This window comes from Colias croceus, chromosome Z, assembly GCF_905220415.1.
Source record: "Colias croceus chromosome Z, ilColCroc2.1".
Taxonomy (NCBI): domain Eukaryota; kingdom Metazoa; phylum Arthropoda; class Insecta; order Lepidoptera; family Pieridae; genus Colias; species Colias croceus.
In genome coordinates, this window is record NC_059568.1 from 931,276 (window position 1) to 946,807 (window position 15,532).

The following is a 15,532-nucleotide window of genomic DNA, read 5'->3' on the forward strand; positions in this document are numbered from 1 at the left end:
TATTAACACATAGTTTTTATCCCGGAAATCCCACGGGAACGGGAACTATGCGGGTTTTCCTTTGCAAACGCGGGCGAAGCCGCGGGCGGAAATCTAGTGATATTATAAAGGTTGACTTGTTCTAGATCTAGACTAAACAATAGAGGTTTATGTTATGACTGCTCAAAATTAAATGCCTTGTTAGTCTATACCTGCATTATAAAAAGTAAAATCATTATTGCAGTTAAAATGGCGATTCAAAAATATTCTCGTCAATTTAATCTAATGCTGTTTATTATGATTTATAAGATCTGTGCATGTGTTAAGTGAAACTTCTAGGTATAGGCGCGTTGAGAGTAAAATTTCAAGGTCGCGTCATGGCAATACTGTCACGTCATGAAGTAAGGCGACGATTTTAGCATCTTTGAATTTTGCCAAAGAAGGTTCACTTCTGGCACGGGTGCTAGGCAAGTGCTAGACACACGCTCTTTTCACTTTCAACTAATTGGACATAAGCAAGAAAGGAAATATATCGAGTGACGTGGATTTTGGCGCCAATTTTACCTCGTTGTCATCCTTTGAACTGCTAAATTGACATTTTGCGTCGTACAGCCAGCGTACTGTACGCTTTTATCGTACCGTCCCTTTGTGTTGCGTAGGAAATAAAAAGTGTTAGAAATAGTGCTCCTGTGCAATCAATCTCAGTAGATTAGCCATCAGCGCAGGAGATATTATAAAGGCCGCGTCGTCTGTCTGTCTATTCTTGAAAAACTGAAAAAAAAAAACTATTGCACATGTTTTTAATTCAGTTTTCATCAAAACAGGTAGTGGTTTACGAGGAACATTATAGTACTTAGGTATACCTATATACCTACAAATGATATTTCATTTGTTAAGTTATAGTAGACGCCGGCCGGCCCCGTAAGTAGACGCCGGCGAAGCCACGGGTGTATGTTAGTATATTGTAATATTCATCATAAAAGATCAGTCACAGGACAGCTTCTCGGTCCCGTGTGAAATTTATAAAAATTCAGTAAGTATCTATCAACATTTATTAAAAATTCACATAATATGATGAATCTCAAACCCAGGATCAATCGGAGCGTATTCTTTCACGCTTATCAATCCATAGGGGTCGTTATAATCCATTATTCCATTTCAATCCATTATCCGTGGTATACACGGTACATCTGTGGTATAATACTATATAGTATACTAGCTTCCCTCCCGCGGCTTCACCCGCGTTTTCAAAGAAAAACCCGCATAGTTTCCGTTCCCGTGGGATTTCCGGGATAAAACCTATCCTATGTCCCGGGGTAAAAAGTAGCCTATGTCCTTTCTCGGGTATCAAAATATCTCTATACCAAATTTCATGCAAATTGGTTCAGTAGTTAAGGCGTGATTGAGTAACAGACAGACAGACAGAGTTACTTTCGCATTTATAATATTAGTATGGATTAGTATAATCAGCTTGTTGCTATATGAATCTTCAAGGGTCGTAATGTAATTTTACACTTCTATTGTGATTTCAAGGCGATCGGGTTCCCAATGTCAACTGGTTGCACTTTCAATCATTTAATTGTAATGTACTTTCTGTTTTATTGTATTCAAAGAGACTTGAAAAATATATAATTGTTTTGAATAATATGTTATATACATCTTATTTATATTTAAGTCATCCTATATTATAAATAATAAACTTTGAATAAGTTATGGTCTAGGTATATTCATTAAAATTTTAAGCGATCCAACTTCACGTCGTGAGCTGAATTTTATTTATACATAGGAATATTTGCATGATTCTTGTTTTAGAGCTTATGAAAATAAAACTTTTCAGTTAGATTAAATACCATTTTGTGATTGCAAAGATTTTGAGTGCAGTCATAACATGCATTAGATTTAATCCATGTCAAGCGAGAAAACCTAATGGTTTTTATCGTGAAATATTAATATTGCTTTATGCTACGCGGGAAACAAACATATGTATAAAAATAAAACTATAAAAAATCGAATAATTAGAATTTATGGAGTTATCATTTCGCTATCGCCGATATAGAAATAAACATTGTTATATTATATAATATAACATTGTTATATGAAGCTAGCCTTGCACCAGCTTCGCTTGTGAATTTGTGATACACTGTCGAAGATTGGTCGTACCAGCTCAGAAACCTTCGTTGGCTCTTTCACAAGACTTTGCTGAACCTTATCACATGATTATATGCATAGTTTACGGTTCTCTAAAGGACGTCGAAACAAACATTCATTTTTATATATTATATGTAATACTTACTAGCTTTCCACCCGCGGCATCGCCCGCGCAGTACCCGTGGGATTTCCGGAATAAAACCTATCCCATGTCCCGGGGTAAAAAGTAGCCTATGTCCTTTCTCGGGTATCAAAATATCTCTATACCAAATTTCATGCAAATTGGTTCAGTAGTTAAGGCGTGATTGAGTAACATTCAGACAGACAGAGTTACTTTCGCATTTATAATATAGGATAAGGGTAAGGATAATTTATAGATTTCAAATACTAACCTTGTTTATCTGAACAGCATTTCAGATCTGAAACAAAAAACATTACTCATTATTTAATTATACTCACACAACTATTAATGCGAAATATTCATTGGCTTAGGTAATAATAGATATATTTTCTTAGCAAACAAGTACTATTTGCTACAGCGTTAAATATTACAACACATAAATAAATGCAAGTACAGAAACAGATAATAAAAGTTGTACAGATAAAAAATGGATCGATTAAAATTATCGATCGTTGTTCTGTCGACAAGTTGGGCTAAGAGCTGCTGGTTGATTTTTATGTTTTTTTAATAATTATTTAAGTACTGCTTATACAAACAATAAACAATTGCTTATTTTAAACAAATTGTTTTTCATATCTAGTGTAACGATATCGTATAGGTACCAAAAGATCTGGGTTGAATTTGATCTGTAATCTGCGAGAACTTAGCTACAAGTAAAACTATAAACTTGATTCAATCAATTATTTCATAGAATTATTATAGTTTTCGAAGTTGTCTGAAAGGTTTTTAAAGTTCTGATACATACTGCAAAACGTTCATACATAAGCTTTAAAAATGTATATTTCCAATAATTAATTAATGCTTTGTGTTGGAAGCACGTGAGATATGTAAACATCAATATTAATGTCCGATTAAAATTCACACCAATTTGTGTAAAGAGATGTTGAATTTCCCTTGACAGTTGTCGATTAAATTAACCTACATGATGTTTTTCCAATAGTCCTGTAGAAATTAAACATTCATTATCACATTAATTTTACATTTAAATTAATGTAGTTAAATGTGTTTTGCTATGTAAAATAAATTCTTCATCTATGAACGTATTTTGTTTAATTACTTTACGAATTTTAAAAAGGCCTGTTTAAAACATAATTTAATAACTTTCAAATGCGATTCGATTCAAAGTGCAGTCACGGGCTATCTGCTCGAAGCACTGATATGTCGCTGGTTATTGTAAAATTAGAAAATACCGCAGGAAAATGTTTACCGCGTTGCTACTAAAGTTTAATATTGCGAGTGATGTGTGTGACATCGAGGGCGCTGTTTGCCCACCTATTTCTGTTGGTTTATCGTTTGGTTACACTTTAACAAAATGCAAACAAATATAAACATGCCAACTGAAACACTAACAAATCGACACACCTTGTGGAAATGGCGCAAACATGTAAGACACACTCACTATCGAAGCTATAGTTAATTTTTGTCATTTACCTACCCATCGGTTGCCTGGGAGAAATTGCTTATAGCCTTGGCTGCCAATTGAACACAACATCTTTTGAACAAACTTGATTTTATATATTGCTTTCTGCATACAATGAAGAGTAAAACAGAAAAACAAACAAACAAACAAAAATGTTCGCCGTATCTCGGTCTAGTTGCATGGGTTTATTATAGTGGTCGTAATATGGCAAGACCGGAGGCCAATCTTGGAAGCGGTCCGGTCGCTCCGAGCAACTTTATTGCGTTTTAAAATAGTTGCTATAGAAATTTCATGTGAACTTTGATTAGGGTTTTAGGTGTACTGCGAATTGAACCTGGATTTTTCTGTTGGTTTAGAGTTAAAATATACGTATGTGGGCCTTTAAAATACCATAAGTAAAACTCACTTGATATCGTCCGAGCAAGCTAAATTGATTAAGATTAATATCGACGGATCTTTTTTATTATATTTTATTAAGTAAGTAGAAACTGTTAATATCTCCCTTCCTGTATCATGTACCTATAGCTAAAGTATTTTTAAGACGTTGTGTTCCAACGCTATTAGTTATAAGTACTTATAACATACCTGTTTCGGCGAGGATGCGAAATACACAAAATATTAGTCGTCGTTTTGTTATCTATTTTCTATACTAATAATTGAAAGTGTAAAAACTAATTTATTTCACCGACATGTTTAATTAAACTTTGTTGAATTGAAATGTGGGAAATACGGAAATGTCAAACCAACTTTTGTATTTGCTGTTTTTTACGAAGTTTTTAAATTTTGGAGTTTATTAAGGGTTGAAAACTTCGCCCATACTTTGACTTATTTTTTGAAAGACGTGTCGACATCAACTTCTACTTTAGACATCAAGATACCAATCGGATTAATAATTTTTTCTATACATAAGATTGAAGCTTGGCTCATTTATAAAAGAAAAATTGTGTAGTATTAAAAAAACTGCGAATTGTCTCACCTTTTTAAATTTCAGTGAAGTGTTAAACAAGGTATATTACGATTAGCAGGTTACAAATTCCAGTCTGAAACCAAGTATTTTTGAGCACAGCTCGTCTGTAGTCCTGGATTCCAGGATTAAAATCGACAAAGCTTTGACTACGATTTCGCCGCTATAGAGTGTATAACAAAAGACACCCTTGCGTGTTAAGGTTTTCAGACGGTTTTTATTTGATGCTCATTATGATATTCTCGCTATTTCAATTATGAATTATATCTGGAATAGTCTGTCTAGACGTTATACGTGGTTATAATTAGCTGTGGACCATTATTTAATCAGCTCTTCGCGGTGTGTCGCTGCATTTGTTTGCAACAAAATAGGATATGTTCAATGCATAATGGAGCTAAAGTGAGATAATTATTTCGTCGTTTCAAGTGTAAATGTTTTTGGGGAGGGCGTTTTCTTGGATTTTGAATCGTAATATTTATCCTAGTGTTTTGGATACTAATTTCGGAATTACTATTAATTAATTATAGTAAGATTGTAGGTGTTATGAATATTGGCGTTTTCTTATAAATACATACATAATACAGGATTACCCGCGTATCTCCGTCTATATATTTAAAACCTAAGTCTCTAGTCCTGGTATGTCATAATTATCATATATCTAGGCGAGTATTACGCAGAACGGAAATAGTCAGCCCACACTCAGTTAATAATCCTGCATTGCGTAGTGTACGCCTGTTAAAGGTATGACAAAATATATTCGCGAATACATTTTGATTCAAGATATTTCGTATTAACAGTGGGTCGTCTTCGTGTAGGTATTTTAGTTGAAAATAATTTGATTTTACATATCACTACATAGTAGGTATAAAACAAAGTCACTTTCCAATGTTGTACGCTTTGCTTTTCTATGTCCCTATGTATATTTAAATCTTTAAAACTGCGCAACGGATTTTGGTGCAGTTTTTTAATAGAAAGAGCCATTCACGAGGAAGGTTTAGTATATTATTTCTAATGAAAGCTCGTTTTCATATATGTATAGCGGATCGTCTAAAAGTTTAGAGGACGAAGACGTCGTCTTCACGTAGGTATTTAGTCGTTCCATAAGAGCTTCGTATCACAATGCAGATTTATGGATTCTATGCGTCATAGCGATAGGTGCAGACGTGGTCGTTAGGACCGGTCGAATTTCGACCAGACCATTAATTAATGCATAACGCCAGCATCAATATGGCTGACGAGGTACTGATATTTCAGTATACCTTGCTCCTTCCTGGAGATTGGAATATGGGATTATTGTTCTGTTGATCGATTTATTTTGTATTATGATCTGGCAATACCTAGATGATGCCTTATGGCAAAGGTGCATTAGCAGAGTTTAACTAATTACATAGGTGATCTGATTTCTATGTCTTGTCAGACAGAGTCAATTTTTATTGTGATCTATTAGTCCCCTTTACCCACTCGCGTCAACAGCAGTTAACGAGAGTGTACTAGTGTCTAGTTGTAACAACAGTAGTTGTGAGGATGCAGATACAATACTACAATAGGTAGACAAAATATTTATCTATCATGTGGGATTTGTGTTTTGGATGCGGCATCTACTAACTACACTAATAGTGTTTCTTTCTTCTGAATTCGGGTGATATTTTTTGCTAATTAATCATACTAAGTATTAGTATAAATGCTAACAAAATCTAAGGCATATATAAAATCAGTTGCAAAAACAGAGGATGTGGCTATCGTGAAATGAGAGGAAACGTTTTGTGAACTTCAATCATACGAGTCTGACCTTCGGATAGCGGTAATCAGTTAATTGTATGAAATTATTATTTTGGTGGTGTTGAATATGTACCCCTTCCGCTTTACCTATATTATGCTTTTACGATTAGAACTTTTACATAATTGGGGATAAAATGGCAAATTATTTTAATAATTCTGTTAAAAAAATAACTAAATCGCCGTCAAATGGGCAGAACTGTACAAAATCATCGAAATCGGTTCACCCAGCCGAAATACTGTAAAACAGATCAATCAGGACCTTCTTTTTTGAAGTCGGTTATACTATGGTTTTGAACCTGTTACTAGCAAGGTGGTCAAGGAACCTACACCGCCTACGTAAGGGTAACATGCCGATAGTTAAGTGATCCCACGCGTCAGAGGTGTTACAATTTATGTGTTTGCCTGTCTACACCTACATACCGAATAGTACTTAAGTGATGGAATTAACTTTTATTATCGTTATGTTTGCCTTTTTATTATGAATAGATCGTTATTTTGGAATACCGTTATTATGTTTGTTAAAGCTCTATGGTACAGTGGTTATTGCAGGACGCATTATAGTTAAGCATCCTGGGATAAAAGGTACAGAAAGTTCATCTATACAAAATGTTTCAGTAAGTCGTATTGTGTTAGGAATTTAGGATATAATACAAAGAATGCGTTTCCTTTATTAAGTTGATTCACAAATTAAAAATGGTTGTATAAAATATAAATTATGACAAAACCCCGTTAACGCTGAACATAGGGTTGTCAACTCACAAAAAAATCACATGAAAATATTTTTAAATACAATATGATGTATTTTCTAGGGTTTGATTTTACGCGAGTATTATACATTTAGAAATTAAAGACTTTTTAACGGATTTTAAACGCGATTTAATCATTATATTATTTTCCCGACGTTTCGAACACTTTACAGCGAGCGTGGTCTCCCCGTGACCACGCTCGCTGTAAAGTGTTCGAAACGTCGGGAAAATAATATAATGATTAAATCGCGTTTAAAATCCGTTAAAAAGTCTTTAATTTCTAAATACAATATGATGTACTGTTTTATGATAATAAAAACAAGAATTAATTATGTAATATCAACGTTAAATAAGATGATTACAAAATGAAAATTTAAAACTGTGGAAGGGCGTACTTACTACGAATTCACCGCCATAACGGCAAAAATAATGAAATTTCCTTAATAAATTTGGCATAGAGATACATTACACCTCAGCTACGGGCTGAGGCTATACTAAAAATACATAAAGACATTTTAAGTTTCAAAAATCAGATGTTTTGCGCGAAGTGACAGTAGTACCCACCTCAACGCTTCGCTTATGAGGCGTGCAATTAACTTGGCTTTGATAGTATCGGAAAATCACAAATAGCGTATTGAAATCACGCATTCACTTCTATAAACCCTAAACATGATGAACTGCCACTACCAGAAAACAGTTCGCTGTTTAAAAATACTGGAAAAATCTAGAAATAACCGGCGCACACTAGACTGAGCCCTCGTTCCCGCTGGAGTACAATTCGCGTTATTTAGTTCAATTACCCCTGAGTCGCGTTTACGCCACTTTGGCTATTTTGAGCGAAAATTCCATTGGTCCAACTCATAATGTGCGTTCAAATCATAATTTTTGTTCGGCTATAATAACTGCTGTTAAAGTTAACTTCTTCTCGTTAATAAAACCTCCGTTAAATGCGTTCATTAGAAAATTGCGATTACTACTGTACAAACTGAATAACAACTTTGAAGTCAGTTTAAACCGTCCAATATTACAGACACAGAACACTTAATATAAACAACACATGTAATTAATGATAAATAATGGTAAAGATAAACAGTCCTTGGAGGAACGAGACGTGAATACGCAAATGCTAGATGCGGTTGAGAACTCCATGCGGCATGCATTGCGGATTCTATTAGAAGATAATAAGGTTGATAGGAGACAATGGAGCAATGAAAGTTGCGATGGCGATAAGTACGGAATATAATATGATGGTATGCTGGGACAATACTGGTCGCCAGTGCATTGTTATTGTCTCACGAACATTAGAAAGTGACATCATGTAGAAACAGGTTTCTGTATGATAAGGGAGGGCATGTATGAAACGCCCATAAATATTGCTAGCTGATACTTGCGATAGATACTGGGTTTAAACTTAGCGCCAATAGAATTATTCAAGAGGTTTGAGATTTCTATTCAATGTTAAACGAAAGGTATACAATAAATGGTACATTTAAAAGGTAAAATAATACTTGAACTGAAGAAAACTTAAATATAGAATTTATAACTATGTATAATTTAGTTGGTAAAATAGGTTGAGTTTCTTTCATGAAACTATTTTTAGACATGGCCAAAATCCATACAAATGCCAAATCCAAACCATACCAAAACTTTGTAGAATTAGTACTCAAATTTATTCATCCCTTTGGGAGTGACCTTTAAAATAAAACAAACATGAAAATCCCCAAAGTGTAAAAGAACTAAACTTTAGCCAAACGCCAAAGTTTGTTCCAGTATAACTGATGAGATTTAAGAACTTTTATATATCATAGAGAATCTTCAAGGAAATTGACAGTAGTAGAACCAAATCAGGTCAATTATTGCCTCTAATGAATCCAAGGCCGGCGCTAATTGTTAAATAACTCTGCGTATATTTAAATTAGTTTTATTGGGCGTGATGAAATATTCCGAGAAAACTCATCTAGGAATATAACCTTTAAATAAAGGCTTGATAGAGCTTCTGGAAACCAGTGCAGTGTAGGCTAAGATGCCCTTGATATTTGAAATTCCTCGTTTGGAGCAGTTCTTTTTTAATAAGTACAGTTTTTCTTCATGGTAGAGCAAGGATCAATAATTTAAGTCAGCTGCATGCTGCTCACAACATTTTATTCATTGTTGGATATTGTTTTAATATAAGTCTAAAAAATCCGATCTCTCTTGATCCCTAAACATTTCTCTCCTATATGATATTTGACTAGGAATGTTAGTTATCTTCTATCATACAACCGAAACTGTTATCCAAAATTGATATTCCATATTACCGGTAAGCATCCGTGGAGAAATATTAATACTTGGACGCGGAAGTCACGCCGGGCGGCACAACATGTATGTAATATTCGTGTCACATGGTCGCATCCTTCCGCCGGCGATGGCACGTGACTCGACTGTAATCGAACTTGGTACAAGCGCACTGGGTTCAGTGCAGGTTAATGGTTACATGGTGTACTTAACGGAATTATGTATAAAGTACTTAACCAAAGCTGTTAATAAATAAATAATTATTAAGTATTAATTAGTTTTCTTTCTTTAATAAAATACCATAAAAGTTATAGTTAAATACATTCTAGAAATAATAAAAAATCTGTGAGTAAAACAGACGTAACGTTTAAAAGAGATTTAAAATTTATTTTCGTCTATTTGATAGATATCACTTCTAGGAGTATCGCTATCGATGTTTGTGAAACAATTCAACATAATAAATTTAAATTACATTGTTTATTTAATTATTTATGCAGATAAGATAAAGAGACGATGAACATTGAATAGATATAAGCACAATGCATTTATGGTCAGGGGCCCTAAGTGATACTCCGGCCATTTTGTGCCAAGTTTAGATAATGAGTTATTCGCGATTCGCAAGTTGTCTTAACAAAAACGGTCTGCCTGTCTGTCCATATACTGATAACAATCAGACAATTTAACGTCGGCTTATGCAATACTTAACTGTTCTATACATTTATGCAGACTTTGTGAGTGAAAGGATAACAGTTCCTGTAATTTATACCATTTTATTTGTATGGGATTATTGGAGATTTCTATCTACAAGGAGACCTGTATATATAAAAATTTATTTTAGTCTCCGAAACTTTTCGTTTGTTTTATTACAGAGTTTTAGGTAGGTAGCAAACATTTTAGATATTTGGTGCTATGCTTAATTGTTAATTACAATAAAAATGCACATTTCCATAAAGTAAATCGAGTAACAACCATAATTGTTCCGAAATACATAGAGCACCTTACTTTTAAAAAACTTCAACGTTTCCCTGGGCTACCTTTGTGGCACAAAGTTTCCCCGGGATATAAACTTTAGAACTGACCTACTTCAATAAGCTGATCAGATAGATTCGTTGGTAGTTAATATAGGGCTTACATAATACTGTCACTAACGTTGGACGGAAACTCGTTTCCTGCCTGCAAACACGTATTAGGAAGCTCTCTAAATCCAACCAAATTAATTACTCTATTTATATTAAGGTGTATTAGTAGTTAATAGTGGGAGTGTGGTGGCTCAGTCACTCTTTCTACTCATGTGGCTCAGTGGCCGAAGCCTGAGATTGAGTTCGACACTAGGCAATATGGCGAAATTACAACAGTAGAAATATTGACAGTTGAGTTATCACTAGGTACATGGTATAACACAATGTCGATTTCTCCGTCCCTATGTCTCTATGACCCTATGTCCCTATGTATACTACATCTTTAAAACTACGAATCGGATTTTGTTTTTTTTAATAGATAGAATGATTCAAGAGGAAGGTTTTAGTATATAATTTATTAGGTTTTAGACAAAGTGGGCGAAGCCGCGGGCGGAAAGCTAGTTAAATCATAAGATTCGCGTAATCGTAAACTGCTTTCAATCCTTCTCTTGAGCCTTTGTAATAACGTCATACCCCGAGAATTCCCAGCTTTTAGTGGCTAGACAAAGCTAGATTTAGATGCTTTCTACCCCCTACCCCTAATCGTATCACAAACTCCACTTTGGCTCATTTATAATTCCATATACAGAATCTTCACTATTCATGCGAGTGAAGTTATACCATATACTTATGTCACAACATTGGTAAATTATTTTAAATATAAATATTACATTGAATTATTGCGGTTGAACGTTCATTAAATATTGGAATAACTACAAAATGAGGATGGAATGAGTCCGATGGAGAATTTCGGAGAAATATGCGCATGCGAGAAATTAAAATAATTCAACACATATTATTATCTTTATTTAAGTATTAAATATATCCGCCGCGAAAATATTTTCTTCCTTCCTATATATAATACTATCCTTTTTAACCGACTTTAAAAAAAGGAGGACGTTATCAATGCGGCCGGTATATATGTATTTTTTTATGTATGTACACCGATTACTCCGAGGTTTCTGAACCGATTTACGTGATTATTTTTTTAAATATTATGATGAACGAGTGTATGGAGAATATTTGACTTCTGACAAAAGCAGTTGATTTGATGAAATTTCTCTTGATAGTCTCAGATATAGTTTTGTTTTGATTAGCATACCAAGCCCTACGCGAGTGAAGCCGTTGAATACTTATAGTATATAAGTATATATGTATAAGATACCTATATTTAAAACTCGAACGAACTAACAAAAAGTTCAGTGACTCCTGTTAAAAATAAGTCTTTCTATATTTAACATCTGATCAAATTAGGTGCGTTATATATAAACATTCCTCGGTTGCAATTTATATAAACATGTTTTATTTATCTTCCATTAATGAGAGAAATTAAACTCACAGAAAAATATGTTGTCTTTTCGCGAATTATAAGTAAAGATGATAAAGATGTTGACAGTTGACATTTTAAATAAATATATAAGTAAAATGAATGAATGGTACATTTGGGACGTACTTGAAACATTGTACAAAATTAATAAGATACTTACGTGATTTTAGGAACAAAATATGAAAAAACTTGTTTAAAAAGTTATTTTCAGTAAAGTGTTCTTTAAATGTAATGGATTATTTTTTTCGAGATAAGCTTTTAAAATACTCTATTTATGGTCTGTGTTAGAGCTATGATGTCATAGTATATTATATATTATTATTAAATCTATACTAATATTATAAAGCTGAAGAGTTTGTTTGTTTGTTTGAACGCGCTAATCTCGGGAACTACTAGTCCGATTTGAAAAATTCTTTCGGTGTTAGATAGCCCATTTATCGAGGAAGGTGCTATATATCATCACGCTACGACCAACAAGAGTGGAGCCACGAGGGTGAAACCGCGCGGAGCAGCTAGTAAAAGATAATAATAGTTAAGCTAGACTATAATATCTTTAACAACGAATATATTATCTTAGCGCTTTTGTAGTCAATGGTTCGCCTTTTGAAATACCTGCAGTAGTAAACATAAAACAATGCCGTATTCAAATTATTTGTTAAAACTAAAAAACAAAAGATATAAAGGACAACAATAAAAGCAGTAGTTTTTGTCTGTGATAATTACCTATTCGGACAAAAAGCACGAATAAAACTATTCTTATTAAGGAATCTTTGTGACATAAAATAAAAAAAGTGGACTGAAAAATCACGATCTAAATACTAAGAAATATTTATTTTCTTTTGTGTGCAGGAACTATTCAATATTTATTGTTTACTAGCTGCTCCGCGCGGTTTCAACCCCGTGGCTCCACTCCTGTTAGCCGTAGCGTGATGATATATAATATAGCCTAAAGCCTTCCTCGTTAAATGACCTATCTAACACCGAAATAATTTTTCAAATCGGAAGAGTAGTTTCCGAGATTAGCGCAAACAAACAAACAAACTCTTCAGCTTTATAATATTAGAATAGATTGTATAAACATCAAGTTAAATGTATTTCAATTTTCAATCTATTCAATACATTTCAGTGATTTATTTTTCATGCTGGGAATTTAAAAGGTGTATTTGTATGTATGTAAATGTATACACATTTAACCCTTAACTTTGCACACCGAAATTAGAATTAAAAAAATCTTTAAAAAATATTATGTAAGAAAATTTTGGAGAGAACATAATATGACATTATCTCGCCTTGAAAATATATTATTTTATACGCTATCAAACATATAATATAATGATGAACTTACGTATATTTTTACTCGTACCTTGGACCATGGAGTTTATCTTAATATTATGTTGGAACTGTCTGGAAATGACTGTACTTAATGATAGAATCTTAATTTTATTATTCCAAGTCCGTATGTTACAAGGATAAAATAATCCTTATTATTTAAATAAAGACAATTTACTTCGGATACGTGTGCAAAAATTCACAAACTAAATGATTGCTCGTGGCGTCTGCTCATTTAGGTCTTACTTAATCAAAGGTCTATTGGTTTTTTTGTTTATTTATTGGAAAATTGGGAGAGTAAATAAGTTGTAAGTAATAGTAAGCAATTAATACAAACACTAATTGATAGGAGACTCTCAAATAAGACATCGGGAAAATTGTTGACAAATTACGAAAGTTCGGCTTTTGATAAACATTACATACTTAGAAAAAGATCAGTATTATTTTTCGATAGATGGGTATTACATAGTACATACGTATCTTATGAAATACTTTGTCTGTTACTATATTACAAACTTAAAATTTATTTTAAAATATTTAACTAAATCCTATAAATCCTCCTCCTACTCATGAAATGGAAAGTTTGTCTACATGTTTGTTTAAAACGCCTAAACAGCTAGACATATTTGGTAGAAGTGTCATAAACATAAATCAATATTGAGACGAAGTCTTTTAAGTATTCCATAACCAACGCCGCGTGCAAAAAAATTAGCAAACAATAAAAACATCGGTTTCGCAAACAAACAAAACAGAACTGCTAAGGATTCTTTAAATTTCAAAGTTAAATTGAAATTAAATTTGTTTGGTTTCTTTAAAACTCATTGCGTCCTCAAATAGCATGATGAAATAAACGACACTTCAAAACGCTTTAAGCGTGTCCCAGACAAACGCGGCCTGCGGTGGCGGTGGCGGTGGCGGTCAGTTGGATGACTTGAAAGTTCTAGGAACGACATAGACAGACGCGGCCTGGACGCGGTCACAGCGCGGCTTACCGCGGCCGCAAGACCCGCCCTCTCCGCCACCGCTTCTGTGTGAATGAGCGCGCGGACATGAGGCGGTCATTACGCGATCAGTTGTAAATTTTTGCAACAGGCCGCGTGTACCGCGTGAAATTATGCCTATAAACACTGAGTTGTTTATTCAAACAGTGCAAAAGTACCCAGTTTTGTATGATACATCACATAAAGACTTACTACTCTTACGTACTCTTAAGAAATAGCTCTGTATAATTGGCGCATGCTGTGTTAACCTCTATGTTATATAATAATTATATTAAAGAATCATTGTAAACAAATGTTGGTTGACCAAATAAATAAATAAATAAATACTAAAAAAACAACAGAATTAAAAACAAAATATGGGCAATAAAAGCAATAAAACTTCGTACGATTGGCCATTACTAACGTCCACTTGCAGGTGAGACTCGAGAGCTAATGTGCCGCTGTAGGTTAGAATGACCGCCACCGCGGCCGCGGCAGTATATTGTTATCACGGTCAAGCAAGAAGGCAACAGCAGATCGCTACCGCAGGCCGCGTCTGTCTGGGACAGGCTTTATATAAGTAGTCGCTCAATAAAAGTACAATAAAGGGAAGCAAAGTTATCGTTCAATCTTCAGTATGACCCAGAAATCAGAGCGCGTCAAACAGACCAATAAGAATCTCTGATAGTCAGGGAGCGCACCGAGCAATTATTATTTTTGTATTTTTTAAGCCAGCGAGAGTATTGAAGGGTTGGAAATTTCATACTGTAAAAAGTATACGTATAGGTATCAATTCTAAAATCACTTGTTTTGCCTTTAACTTGATGAAATTTATATTTTACAAAAAAACATCATCGTATAAAATTCAATAAAATTTAGCATTTAATTAAAAAATACCTAAACCAATTCAGTATTTTATTTTATTATTAAGGCATAGCAACAATATTTAAATATTTTGATCAATTTAATATGTGAAAAATTTGAAAAATTTAATTAAATGCTTTTATAAATCAGTTTTAGCGAATTCATAGATCAAATACCAGCAACCAATTTTGTAAATTAAATAGAGATTTAAATTCGATTCCATTGCGCCCGGATTATCTGGATCATAGCAGTTTGATGTAAAAACAAAAATAAATTTAATTTATCAAACAGATTCAATTCAAAAGCATCACAAAATGCACTCACATTCCGAAGTGCTTTGTTGCGCTTTGCTTTCTATTGCAT

At 33.7% G+C, this 15,532-nt stretch overlaps 1 protein-coding gene across 2 annotated transcripts in view; it reads right to left on the bottom strand.

Moving 5' to 3' along the window:
* The window catches only part of LOC123705616 (abnormal cell migration protein 10), a 128,552-nt gene that overhangs the window by 82,385 nt on the left and 30,635 nt on the right, over positions 1-15,532 (bottom strand). The window contains exons 2-3 of one of the 2 annotated variants that reach the window (XM_045654500.1): positions 9,515-9,637; positions 2,520-2,546 (exon numbers count right to left, since the gene is read on the bottom strand). The gene's annotated coding sequence lies outside the window, so the exon portion shown is untranslated. The remainder of the gene's footprint in view (positions 1-2,519; positions 2,547-9,514; positions 9,638-15,532) is intronic. The other variant, XM_045654499.1, reaches the window with a different exon arrangement.